The sequence below is a fragment of the Camelus dromedarius genome, chromosome 7 (assembly GCF_036321535.1).
Source record: "Camelus dromedarius isolate mCamDro1 chromosome 7, mCamDro1.pat, whole genome shotgun sequence".
NCBI classification, from domain to species: Eukaryota; Metazoa; Chordata; class Mammalia; order Artiodactyla; family Camelidae; genus Camelus; species Camelus dromedarius.
In genome coordinates this window covers 35,656,906-35,670,117 of record NC_087442.1, presented here as the reverse complement: position 1 = coordinate 35,670,117, position 13,212 = coordinate 35,656,906, and the positions used below count along the sequence as shown (strand labels likewise).

The following is a 13,212-nucleotide window of genomic DNA, read 5'->3' as shown; positions in this document are numbered from 1 at the left end:
ATCACCTGTTAGAGGCATCAATACTTCTTCCTGGAGGTTTCCTACAGCCATTCTCATTGGCGCTGGCTTGAGGCCATGCTGCCTGCCACGGCCTACTTAGCATCCTGGGCAGAGGTCTTCTCTCCTCCTTATCTTTACATCCACAGATTCAGGTGTCTTCCTCCCTATGTTAAGCCCCAGTTAGAGGATGTCAAAAATAATTTCATATCATAATTGTCTCTGAAGAGCAAGGCCCATTGAGCAGAAATGTGATCCGTCTGGGTCTGAAGCACCTTCAGTGCTCCTAGTGGCATTCACCTTCCATCTGTACTGCTAAAAGGCTCACCAAATTATGCTCTCATGACTAAAAGGACGGTCTGCCCTAAAGACAAACTCTTTTCCTGTTTCTTTTTAAAATTTTGGTAAAGTATATGTAACATAAAATTTACCATTTTAATCATTTTTAAGTGTACAGTTCAGGGGCATTAAGTATGTTCACATTATCATGTAACCATTACCACTATCCATCTCCAGATCTTTTTCATCATCCCACACTGAAAATCTGTAACTCTTAAGCAATAACTCCCCATTCCTCCCCGCCCCAGCCCCCCAGCCCCTGGTAACCACCATTTTACTTCATCTCTTTGAATTTGACTATTTTGCTGTTCACATAAATGGGATGTCACATAATATCTGCTGTTTTGTATAAAAAGCGAATTCCTGCTTCTATTCTTAGAATCACATGAAAAAATAAATTGTCTGCCCATTCTGGCTTCCATCTATCTCTGGTTTAGAAATATTGGGGTCTAGTCTGAGAACACGTGCTATAAACCTTTCATAAATTACATCCTACTATTCTCCAATCTGTTTCCTCCGCATCAACTATGAGGACATCTCATCTTTCTCCAGATGCACATTGCTCATCATTTTCTTTGGAACAGTGTGATCCATGCTTTTAATGCCACCAAGTTACAAGGGTTTTAGGAGTTCTGGGCCATGAACTGGGGCAGAGAAATTACTTATTTCTGTTATGTCACAGCAGGTACAGTGGCACTCATGCAATTCACTGTAGACTCCATAAACGTTATTTTAGTACAGGTCTTATCATTTCCTAAATTATAAACTCTTTGCAAAGCTTTGATCACATCTAGCACAGACTGTACTCTATGCAAGGGCTTCATTTAGAGAAACTGTAGTTGAGATGTGAACATGAGATTCAAGAATTAAGGAAAAAATGGTCACATTCATCAATTCCCTCCCTCCTTTCTCCCTCTCTCTTTCTGTCCATACTCCATTAAATATAATCTATCCTACAAACGTCTCTACCAAGAGCAAAAGTGTTGAATTGGCCTGTTTCAAGTCTCTTTTCATGGAGAAAATTGGACGTAACTCTAATCGAGTTTTCAGGAAAAAAATTTTAATATTAATAGAGGGATTATTATACCACTTCACTCTTTATAATATTATAGATAAAGAGAAAGATATACAGAAATATTCAAAGATGTTTATGACCTCTGCTTTCCAGAAGACAATAATATAGTTGGAAAGACACAATTTATCCATGTAAAACAAATGCAAACATCGTAAGTCGTTATGAGAATCTATACTTGCTAAATGCTTTGTGGCTTATAAGGTGGAGGTAAGTATGTTAATCTTTATTTTACTATCAATTTTTTCTGAAAATTTAATTAAGAGAACTTGAAAGTTTAATGTTGAATTTTCTTGATGGGAAAATACCTGAAACAGACCAATTCTAAGATTTTTCTCTTGGCAGAGACATTCATAGAAAAAAAAAGTGGTTAGATAATAATTATTAGATTACATAAAAGAAAAAAGAATGTTGAGTACAAATCATTAGTCAAATGATGGGACAGGTCACTAGTTTTCTAGGACAGATCTTTTAATACCATTAAGGCTTTTTAGGAAAAATTATAGTTTTATCAAGAATGTTAATTGCTTTCCAGAAGAACATGGTGAATTAGATTACACAGAAAATCTCTGTTCCAGGCCAGGTTTGAGACTGTTTTTTCTTTATATTGAAAATGACAAAATCAAGGCTTATGGTCACTCGGATCCCCTCACAGACCAGGAGGTTGAGTTTTGTCTTCAAGTCCAGAATTTTCCCCATCAGCCTCCGTACTCAGGCGTGAGGTGCAATGTGGACTCTGAGTGCTCGGGTAACTTAGTGAGGAGGGACGTCCCTGAAGATGGAGAGGTTAAAAGCTCGAGACTCTTAACTGAGATTTGATGTATGGATGAAATTTGGATAAACAACGAGGAATCTGACACCCAGTTACATTAAAGTAGTGATTCTCAGGGTAAGTCTGTATCGGAATCCCCTGAACTACTTGTTAAGGACACCAATACCAAGGTCTCCTGATAGATTCTGATCCAGTGGTCTGAGACGGGGCTCTGCACATTAGTGGTTTGGCTGGCCTCCCTGCGTGATTATGAAGACTTGTGGCTAGGGGGTTGGTTCTTTCTCATCCCAGTTTCCTAACCTTGTATTTTAAGTGCTAATAGCAAGGACATAACTAACAGCTGCTCCAAGGGCTTAGGTCTAAGAGAAGGCGGAATAAAGAGTTTCTAAGATGTTCAGCAAGACAATTTATTCATCCTGGTCCCAGTGCCCAGCACTGGGTGATAAATACAAGGGAGGCTATCACAAGCGGAGACATAGGCTTTATTCCTTACTAGGCTGGCTTACGTTATAAACATGGTGATTCTCTCAGCCATTATACACTTCTAAGTGACACACACATCTGCCAGGCCCCAGACTTCCGTCAGCTTCAACAAACTTCAGCTTCTTGTGTCAATAAAAGATAGATCACAGTATCTAACTCAAAAAAGAATTATGAGGTGTGGATCGAAAGAAATAACGTTTGAAAATGCCTAGGACATAGTATTACTTAATAATTATTACTCTTATTCCCTCCTACCACCATTGTACAGTTTATATTTTTTATAATACAAATGAAACAAACTGAAACTTTCTCACAGTCCCCTCTGTCAACGACTTTCAGCCAAATACCACAGAGACACCTGTAGCTGGACAACTTGGGTTATGACTCATTGCAGGGACAGAGAGCATGGGGAACCATAAGTTCCCTCAGTATGGTGGTGTTAGGAACAGTCTGTTACAGGATTTGGGCTTTGGTGGGGTGTCTTAGAGGAGGGTCTAAGGATGTGGGGGTTCGCTCTGTACTGGATGCTGTCAGAAGGCAGATACAATTTTGACTCTGTGAAGAAAAAGAGCATTGTTGTTATCCAAGAAAAGGGTGTTTCGTATTTTATAGCTGGCCCGGTTACCTTGTTTTTGTCTGTGCTCAGACAAAATTACACATGGACCTTGTTTTGTCTCATTTTTATCTGAGTGACTGTACCTGAATGGCTCCTCTTTTCTCTTTCTCTCTTCTGAAATGAAACAGAATGTAGGGGAAAAGCTGATATTTATTTAAATGTTTATTTAATTGGAGAGACTGAACATTTTTTGAGCACTTACTACATCATAGTTAGCTTTAATCCTCCCAAGAATCATATATTGTCTACATAAGGTGGGATTTGAAGCCAGATCTGGCTGACTTCAAACAGCAGAGCCTCCAGCCTGGTGTGCTGCCATCTTGTTGAGCTGCATTTTTGGCACCCCTAGAGGCCATAAATAAATTCCTGTGCATCACTCTTAATGTATCACCTTCAACTTAACTTCCAACAGAAAAAAAATACTTTGATGTATAATCAGAGACTGGCAAAATTTGTGTTGTTTTTAAAATACAACAACAACAACAGAAGACAGTAAGTATCTTGAGTTTTGTAAGCTATATAGTGCCCATCACGACTACTCAACTGCCATTATAACAGAACAGATGCACATGGCTGTGTTCAAATAAAACTTTATTTGTAAAATCAGTTGGCAGGTGGGATTTGGCCCTTGGGCTGTAGTTTGTAAGCCTATGCTCTAGATTATAAGTATATATAAACAGTTAATTAAAAAATTATAACTGTGTAATAAATATATGTAAATATGAAAGGGTTTATTTCATCAAGGAGTTTGTTTATTTATTTTAAATAAACTATCAATTTCTGTTCATGATAGAGTCAGGATAGTGCTTCATGCCATTTGCTTCTCTGATCCTGTGCAGTGAAAAGTGGAGCTTGAAAGGCCAAAAGGCCTAACAATCTGTGCCCCCTTTCAGTATTCCTTAAAGGATAACTCTCGTTAGCTAAAATGAAGCTCAGAGAGTTGAGTACTTGTCCTCAGTTATCCATATGGCGGTAGAGCTGGTGTTAAGCCCCACAGTCTTTTCATTACACCCTATTCCTCAATTTTAATGAATTATTGAATTGATGGCTTGGAGGCATACGAAGATGCTTGGGTTGCTTTCTGACTCATCAAAAGAAGATTATATGATCAGAATAAACTTAATGCAAAATGTATTTTGTAACAGTTTGACTTTTTGAAAGGTGAGGGTTAGGGGGTGAATGTGGAAACTAAGATTCAGTAACACAGCATCATAAGGGCATTATATATCCAGCTTCAACACCCAGTTCCCTTTTTATAGATTCCTCTTTCAGCAAGGCAGAACGTAGTGTCTGAGTTAAAAACAAAGATCACCTACCACGGCCACGTCACATTGTCTTCATCTGTGGCTTGAGGGTGGGAAGATGGGGTGAGGTGTATCACCAGAGTTGTTCTATGAAGCTCCCCAACCACATGCAATGCCATTGTTCTGGGTTAAAAGAAATTTTCAATTAGAATCTCCCATTTTCCAAATGTGCAGAGAAAATGCAGGTGTATATGGGTAACTGATGTGTATTTGTATGACTTCACATTTAAAATTGAAGTTCATACAATATTTTTCATGTGAGTTAAAGCCATCATATAATTTATACATTCACTTACACTGTTTACCCAGCTCTGACATATTTTTATGGGTGGAGCCCACTAGGCAATATTCTTTCTTATGGAAGAGTCCAACCAATGTTCTTCCTGTTCCATAAAACTTAATTTAAAGCCTACCTGCCCAGGAGATTTATGAGTAGCCCAGCCTGGGTGCTTCATTCTTCCAATCCAAGATTTGTACCCTCAGCTTAGACTATAAAGCAAAAATGTGGTCCCCAATGATGCATGAAACTTGGTCATTGTGATGGGACATTGTTATAGTAAATATACTCCTCTAAGAGTTCTATTTGAAAGCTTAGGGACAATAAATCTCACAATTCACTTGTGATCTAGCAACTTAAAAACAAGTCCTCCAAGTGTTTCCAATGGAATTGTCAAGAAGAGAAGATAGGGGTATTTTTCCAAAGTTCTTTTCTTTTCCAACCTTTTATTATATATTACTTTGTGACATAATAATAAGAATATTACTATTATATAATATTATACAGTAATAATAAGTACACATAAATAACAATTAAGAAAATAGTAGTCTATATATTTTTTCATGTGATTGAATGGGTTGTCACAAGAGGAATGGAGGGGATCTTCCCTTGTGGCCCAAGCAGAGACCTTTGATAAGCACGGTCATCTCAGCTCAATCCTGTCCCCCTTTTATTTCACCCCCTACCTAGAGTTGCCAAATTTAGAAAACAAAAATACAGGACTCTCAGTTAAATCTGAATTTCAGATAAATGGTAAATAACTTTTTTTAGTATAAGTATGTCCCAAATATTGCATGGGATACTTATACAAATTAATTATTTGCTGTTTATCTGGATTTCAGATCTAACGGAGTATTCTGTATTTAATCTGTCAGCTCTATACACACAAAAAAGCCTTGTCTCAGTTTTAACAAAGTGAATTTTCTGGTTTGATAGAATTTTATTCAATTTCCTCTTCAGCCATATATGAGCTCTTAGGCAGCCTACTTAACCTGGAGGTAATAATTCATATTGTAGAGAGTTGTCATAAGGATTGCAAGGACAGAATGTAAATAAATTGCCTGGGTTAGGGCCAGGAATAGGCAGCTGTTCAACAAACATTGGCCAAATGTTTATTTCCTTTTCTTCCTTCAACTTCTTTCAATTCTTCCCCAAACCTTTCTGTGAAGAATTAGGTGATGCTCCCTTTTCCCTCACAATAGGCTGTACCTATTACAGCATTTACTATACATGACTTAAGGCGTTTTGTAATAATGACAACATAGATATATTAATTTCTTCTTTCCTTCCTTCCTTTCTTTCTTTTTTATTAGAATTTGCCTGATACAGCATTTTAATATTTTTCTTTCAATCTTTCTAGGTTCTTTTATTTAAGATGTGTCTAAGTAATGGACTTCTAATGGATTTTTAGACATAAGTCTGATAATCTTTTTTTCTCCTTTTTTAAATATTTTTTATGGGGGGGTAATTGGATTTATTTCTTTATATTTGGAGGCAGGTACTGGGGATTGAACTCAGGACCTCGTGCATGCTAAGCATACACTCTACAGTTTGAGCTATCCCCTCTCCCTTGATAATCTCTTTTAACTGTAGAGTTTGGCACACTAAAAATGAATTATTAATGAAAAGTACATATATTTCTACCTTTTAGTTTTTTGCTATTTGTGTACCTTTTTGTAGATTTCATTTTTCCTTCTCTTCCTTCCTTCCTTCCCTCCTTCCCTCCTTATGTTCCTTTCTTTTGGATTAATTGAACTTGCTTTTTTTCACTTCATTTTTTTCCCTTTACTAGTTTGGAAGGCATACATTCTAGTTTGATTATTTTAGTGCTACTCAAGAATTATGAAATTTCATGTAATTTAAGAACTTCAAAGTTAAACAATGTCTTACTTTCTTCCGGATCTTAGAACACATTGCGAGAGAACCCCCTTCCAAGTTCTATGATACTATTGCCCAATATTTTAGTATTGTCTTGTATTTTAACTGCAAAAATTAAATATCCTTTTTATTATTGTTTTATGCAAAATCTGGTTAGATTTACCTAGATATTTAGTTTCTTTGATTAACATTGTTTTCCTTTGCAACTTAGACTTTCCTTCTTGTATAACTTCCTTTCCTCCTTAAATATATCCTGTACATGCTCTTTAGGTAACAATAAATTGATGCCACTCTCTTTCAACTTTTGTTTGTATGAAAGGTCTTTTTCTTGCCTACATTCTTGAAAGATAATTTTGCTGGGTATATTTTGGAAGCTGATGGTTATTTTCACTCATTGTCGAAGAGTATGCTGGCCTCCAGAGCTGCTTTTAAGAACGCACCTGTCTCTGTAAAGCTTTGTTTGTATGTGATCCGTCTTCTCTAATGGGCTGCCTTTAGCACCAGCATCTCTTTTTCCTTAGTATCCTGCAGTTTCACTGTGCTGTGTCTGTGTATGAATTTCTCTTTATTCACCCTGCCTAAGATATTTTGACCTTACTGAATCTGATGATCGATGTTTTTCATCAATTCTGGAAAATTCTCAGCCATGTTCTTTCAGAAAATTGCCTTTACTTTGCTCTCTGTATCGTTTATTCTGGAACAAATTTAACCTCCATGTTGCTTCTCTTTTGTACTAAGAAAGGTATACAGTGTGTTTGCTTATATTATTTTCCTTTCTGAGCTGCAGTCTGAGCAATTTTTTTCATATCTATTACACAGTTCACCAATTTTTATTTTCTTTGTCGAATATGTCTTTTGAGATTCTAGTTCTATTAGTATATTTTTTGATTTCAAAAGTACAGTTTTGGTTATTTTTCAAACTGCTTGATCAATCTTTTTAAAGTCATTTACTTTAAATATATTATTTTATTTCTTTATGTATTTACATTTGCAGTGGCATTTGTATCTGCCAGGTACCTTCAGCCAGGTACCAAGAAACCTTGGGTCATTTTCAAAACGGCTTGTTCTGGCCTCTCCTCAGTGTGTTGGAAAAACATGGAGGGAAGGGATAGAGTAAGTTCTCTGACTTGTTAACCTGATTTGAAATAATAATAAGATGAGAGTCTGACAGAAAAGAAACCACAGCCTGAGGTTGGGAGTTCAATTTGAGATTGAGACAGTGGTTTTCATCCTTGGTTGCCCATTGGAAATATTAGAAGAGCATTAAAAAATATGGATTTTTATTACCTAGGCCCCTTCCCAGATGTGGGAGCCATGCATCAGTGTTTTTCAAAAGCTCCCCAGGCAGTTCTACTATGCAGCTGGCATTGATGCAACAACCAGAGTATCATGAAGAAAAAAACAGAACATGTGTTCCAAACAGGGAGGAATTAAACGTAGAGGAGCAGAGGCTGCGATGCCATTGGAAGGGATGCAAGAACGAAGACTAGGGAAGCTATCGCTTTTTTTTTTCTGGAAATAAGGAGGTACAGAAATCTCAGGAAACCACCACCGAAGACTGACAGCTCTGTATGCTCCAAGGAGGGGGACTCAGGAAGACTGAGCCCCTCCAGTAGAAGGGCTTGTCTGTTCCTCCTAAGCACTTGGGCCTGGGTGCTATTGACACAGGAGAAGTTGTGGCTTCTCTTCAGCTCACGTTCAGATTGCCACAGAGACACTTATTATTGGTGACGTCTAACACTAAACCCTGTGGCCAGGGACTCTAGGGCGTGTGGAGAAGGGGGGAAATGGTGCAAATCTGTCACCAGATTGAGAATCACTGGTTTGGGATAGGTAAACTTCCAAAATTCAGAGCACAGAGGGGCTCAGGCCTGTTAGTAACTCTGAACATCCAGTTGCTTGTAAAAGCTCTTTCCCAGCTCGAAGAAGAAGGCTTGAGGTTAAACTCTCCCAGTGGAGAGAACTTTTCTCTATCCTCCAGATTTCTGTAAGTACTGAGAGGGCATGGAAAGACCTCTTATCCCCCTACAGTGCCTCTAATTTTCTGACAATGCCAAAAAAATTCACAGATTAATGGCAGAAAGAATCTATAAGGAGACTCTTAGTCAAATGAATCAAAAGCTATACTTGCAGACACTCAGCTGAATCTGGCATTCAGATAGAGAGGCTTAGTGACGGGCGCCACGAAAAAGCAACTATCAAAAAGGGAAAATGCATCTGATACCAAAGCTAAGGTTCTTTGTTCTTCATGCCATTGCGTCTCTACAAGCAAGTGATGGTGTGAGTTTTGTAAGGCCCCTTTCTTTCTTTCTTTCTTTCTTTCTTTCTTTCTTTCTTTCTTTCTTTCTTCCTTTCTTCCTTTCTTCCTTTCTTCCTTTCTTTCTTTCTTTCTTTCTTTCTTTCTTTCTTTCTTTCTTTCTTTCTTTCTTTCTCTTTCTTTTCCTTCCTTCCTTCCTTCCTTTCTCTTTCTCTCTTTCTTTCTTTCCTTTCTTTCTTTCTTTCTCTTTCTTTCTTTTTCTTTCTCTCTTTCTTTCTCTTTCTTCCTTCCTTCCTTTCTTTCTCTCTCTCTCTCTTTCTTTCTTTCTTTCTTTCTTTCTTTCTTTCTTTCTTTCTTTCTCTCTCTCTCTCTCTCTCTCTTTCTTTCTTTCTTTCTTTCTTTCTTTCTTTCTTTCTTTCTTTCTTTCTTTCTCTCTCTCTCTCTCTCTCTCTCTCTCTCTCTCTCTCTCTCTCTCTCTCTCTCTCTCTCTCTTCCTTTCCTTTCTTCCTTTCTTACCTAAATTGTATTGATCATAGACCCCTTCAGAGATACGGGGCATGGATGAAGGAAAATAACAGAAGGCCCTCCTCTTGCTGGTGACTTTTCTCTTGTTCCCTCTTTCTGAGAGTGCCCACCTACCGGTGTGGTCTGTATTTCTTCGTCACTGCTATGGCCTCTTCCTCTTCCTCTTCCTCTTTCTCTCCTGTGCTTCCCCAACCTTCTTCTCTTCTTCTTCCCTTTACCTCCTTCCTGTTAAAGTGTCTGGTAGTGGAGACAGGCAGAGATGTGGTCAGATGTGTGTGAAGTTTCTCAGGGGTGGGATAACCTCAGACTCTGTGTCTAGAGGGAAAATATCACCCTAGAGGCAGACAGCTGCACCCTGACCCTCCCAGACCTTCTCCCATCATAATAATATTGAATGTTTACTGCTTGCCAAGATGCTCCTAAATGTAGTGCTTAGAACCATGAGTTGTACATATTTAGTACCTGAGGAAAAGCACCGTTACTAAACTGTTCACAACGGCCTTACAAAGCTGATACTCCTGTTATTCCCATTTTACATGTGAGACATCTGTAGGGTTAGAGAGATTGAATAATTTCTTTGATTTTTAAATAGCTAATATCCAGATCAGGTGGTGAGCATCCCACTGTGTTCTGAGTTTTCCTGATTATTACATGTTTATGCCTCCAGTTCTGCCATTAAAATGGAAGGAGGACATTGGTAAACTAGAATGTCCAGATAATCTCGTCATATGAGAAGGGTACTGGAAACCATGTCGTGCTTATCACCATCATCAATGATGAACATTTATGAAGTGCAATCTCTACCAAGTCCTACGATTTGTTTCATGTAGACTATCTGCAAATAAAAATGCAAATAAAACACTTAGTACAACAACTTTATGAAATATGTAACATTAAATCATCCAGCTGACTGATGAGGTAAATGAAGTCTGGGGATATTAATTAAGTAACTTGCCCAAGATGGCCCAGCTAGTAAATAATACAGGCAAGATTCCAGCGCCGAAGTCTGTAATCCTACACTATGCTGGAAATCTTAGTTACTTGCTTGAATAAGAAAAGATGGCAGGGTACAGAAATTGAGAGAAGAGAGAAGATAGGAATATTCAGTTGATGAAGAAATATCATTTAGAAAGGGAAAACATTAACACTGTAAAGACCCCAAGAATAGAACTATAACTCTGGTAAGGTATTAGAGGGAGGTAGACTTCTGTACAATATAATAAAGAACTTTCCAGCCAGTATTTTTGTCTAACGATACCATGGACTGTCTTGCAAAACAAAGTGTGAATTCTATGAGGCTGGCAGTGTCTGTCTGGATATAAAAGAAATTTCCTAAATTGAAAAGAACATTGGCGTGTATATGACCTCCTAGATAGTATGTGACCTCTAAGATGTTTTGACTCTAGAAGTTATCTCATTTAAACCGTCACAGCAGCCCAGCAGATTTAAGGATATAATTTTATAAGTGACCGCATTGAAGCATGATGAGGAATAATGGCTGAACCTAGGTAAAGAGTTAATTTAGTCACTGAACTGAGCTCTGAATCTAGTCCTTGATTCTGTCAGCATTCTTTCCAAATTTTCTCCTGATAAATTAGTTGGCAAAAAAAAAAAGTTGGCCAAAAGCAGTCTGTGTTCCAATTATGCAGGAAGTTGTTCCTGAATTTATTATTGTGCTAAGGGACACATTTCTTCCTCCACAGTTTAATGGGGGTTCTAATGGGGTGGTGACAAAGGGAGGTGTCATTTGCAGGGAGTAGTGAAAGCTAAAACTGCCCTCATAAGACCTGGGAAAATGAGTAATAATGTGTCTGAGAGGAATGCTATGCTTGCAGGAAAGGCATGTGCCCCGCCTGGGAAAAGGCAGATTACTTCAGAAGACTGATGACGGGAAACGGAGTCGTGTACAGGGACTGATCCCAGATAGACAGGGTCCTTTCCTTGAGTAAACATTGGCTTCCTTACGCAAGAGGGTTTGAGCAGCAACAAGATGACAAAGCCCAAATGCCTTACTTAAAGTACTCATTCAAATAAGTAACAATAATGGCTACCATTTTTACAATATTTCATAGATTACAGTGCATGTCCCTGTGTGGTATCTCACCCAAGTCTTCTCAACATTTTACATACAAAGGAAACTGTGGACTTGAAGGTTCGTAAAGATTCTTTTATTCATTGTGTCTCACTTATTTCCCAAATGACCTTGAGATGGAGGTGTTATTAAATTATATTTTTAGCTGAAATAAGGAAAACTATATATAGTTGCACAAGCCGTAGTCCCTACTATAAGTACATCTAAGGCTGTTGTTTGTTTCTGTCACCAAAGTCATTATCATCAAGCAATAAGGAAAGGTAGGGTAATATTACATAATGGAGGAACTATTAGAAGAATGAATAGTTTAAAAATATCTTTATGATTATGAAAACAGTATTTTTATTATCAAAGAAAGTTTAGGAAATATTGAAAAGTACATAGAAAGGAGTCAAAATCATTCATGGTCCACTGCCCAAAGCAACTACTCTTAAATATTTGAAACAGTCACTTTCAATAAATACATATATTCAGATTGTATAGTAGGGATCACAATGTATAAACAATCTTGTCTTCTTCATCACAGGAATTTTCTATTTTATTTAATACTTCTTTATAAGCATAGTTCTAGTGGTATTGCGGTTTAGTGTAGCATAACTAACGTATTGTTAACAAGTCTCTTTGGATCTTAGCGTGTGTATTTTGTACACATTACTGGTAGTGCTGTTAGTAATTCCTAGAAGGATTACTGCCTCAGAGAGCACAAATGCTGTTCATGAACTTGCCATACACTGCCAAAGTGATTTCTAGAGATGTGGTCCCAATTTCATCTCTAGTGAGCATTGTCAATTCATCGTTGCTAGCACTGAAGACTGTCACGATATTTTACTTCACTAGATGGAAAAGATCTTATTGTTGTTTTAACTTTCACTTATTTAAAGACCATTAGTAGCAGGGTCACTTTACCTTGTCAATACAACTCATTAAAGCCACAGAGAAAAGAAGTGTCTGCTAAGGGCAGTCCTGAACTAAATGTTTCCTGCCAAGTGCAAAGCTCAGATAATCACAAGGAACCCCCACTGGACACGGCAAATAATACTTAAGGGTGAGAAGGGTTGGGTACTGAGTGCAAGAGCAGGAGCTGCGGGGACTAAAGCATGCATGCTGTTTGTGAGCTGGTGGCCTCTCTTCCTGCTACCAGGAGGTGTATTTTTTATTAAGCAAACAGTCGTTGGATGCCCGCTGTTTGCCCAGCACTCCTGTGCTAAGCATTCTCTCAGCATTTGTTTCACAGCGTGGATTCTCTGTTCACAAAGCCCTCTGCACAGAGGATAAAATGAGGATGGGTTCTCGGCAGAGAAACTGAGGGTATTTGATGATCTGGAGGGAACCCCACTGGCTATGTTTCCTTTGGAGGCACTGAATTTTATCATATTTACTCTTCATCATAGAAAACGGAAGTATATCCATCTTTCACCATTGTCTCTCTTTGTTTAAGGAAATGTTTTCTGCACTTACGCATTTCTTTTCAGATTACTAATTAAGTGTCATTATGGAAAGTTTGACATACACAGTACAGTAGGGAGCAGTGAGCCCCAGGTGCCAAATGCCCAACTACGCCCCTCAGCAGCAGTACAACCACCCACAGTTGCTCTGGTTG

The 13,212-nt window shown here is 38.0% G+C and overlaps 1 protein-coding gene across 4 annotated transcripts in view; it reads left to right on the top strand.

The window, feature by feature from the left end:
* Nucleotides 1-13,212, top strand: part of GPR141 (G protein-coupled receptor 141) — a 174,032-nt gene that overhangs the window by 127,856 nt on the left and 32,964 nt on the right. Inside the window, exon 7 of one of the 4 annotated variants that reach the window (XM_064487442.1) lies at nt 11,593-11,655. The exons of the other annotated variants lie outside the window; for them this stretch is intronic. The gene's annotated coding sequence lies outside the window, so the exon portion shown is untranslated. Of the gene's footprint in view, nt 1-11,592; nt 11,656-13,212 lie in introns of those variants that run through there. 4 annotated transcript variants of the gene reach the window in all.